The sequence below is a fragment of the Capsicum annuum genome, unplaced genomic scaffold (genome assembly GCF_002878395.1).
Source record: "Capsicum annuum cultivar UCD-10X-F1 unplaced genomic scaffold, UCD10Xv1.1 ctg4165, whole genome shotgun sequence".
NCBI classification, from domain to species: domain Eukaryota; kingdom Viridiplantae; phylum Streptophyta; class Magnoliopsida; order Solanales; family Solanaceae; genus Capsicum; species Capsicum annuum.
The window spans coordinates 226,658-227,249 of NW_025848996.1; the positions used below are offsets into that span (position 1 = coordinate 226,658).

Genomic DNA, 592 nt, shown 5'->3' on the forward strand with positions numbered 1-592 from the left:
TGATTTTACATTACTGAAAGCTGAGTTGATAAAGTAGTGAACTAATATACATCTAACACACCTAAACCTTCTTAGGAGAACTTCTCGAGTTAGCATGCCCTTCAGGATTCCCCTATGAAATCCAATTTAGCAGTATAATTTATCGTAAGTCTTCTCAAGAGCTTGCCCATCTACTGCTGAATCCAAGAGAATCTTGGTATTTGGCTCCAACCCCTCAATGAATGTATGAACAAGAATATCATTAGACTGTTGATGATGAGGGAAATTTATAGTCATACTTTTAAATCTCTCCTAAGCTTGGTAGAGATTCTCTCGTTTTTTCTATCCAAAACTCATAATCTCACTTCTCAAATGTACAGTCTTCCCTGATAGAAAGAATTGAATAAGGAACTTCTGAGCTAAATCTTCCCAAGAAGTAATAGAGAGTGGTGGTTTAACAAGGAACCACCTCTTCGCTTCCCTAATTAAAGAAAGGGGGAAGACAGTCAGTCTAACATAATCGGTATTCACCCCTACAGGAATGTAGGTATCACTTATTTCCAAGAAGGTCTGTATGTGCTGTTGTGGAATTTCATGTGAAAATCCAGCAAAT

The 592-nt window shown here is 37.3% G+C and overlaps 1 non-coding gene across 1 annotated transcript; it reads left to right on the forward strand.

Annotated features, from left to right (window-relative positions):
• The first annotated feature begins 247 nt into the window (after window positions 1–247).
• LOC124891862 lies at window positions 248–354 on the forward strand. The gene has a single exon (XR_007049915.1). It is a non-coding gene; the product is annotated as a small nucleolar RNA R71 (small nucleolar RNA).
• Window positions 355–592: the final 238 nt, after the last annotated feature.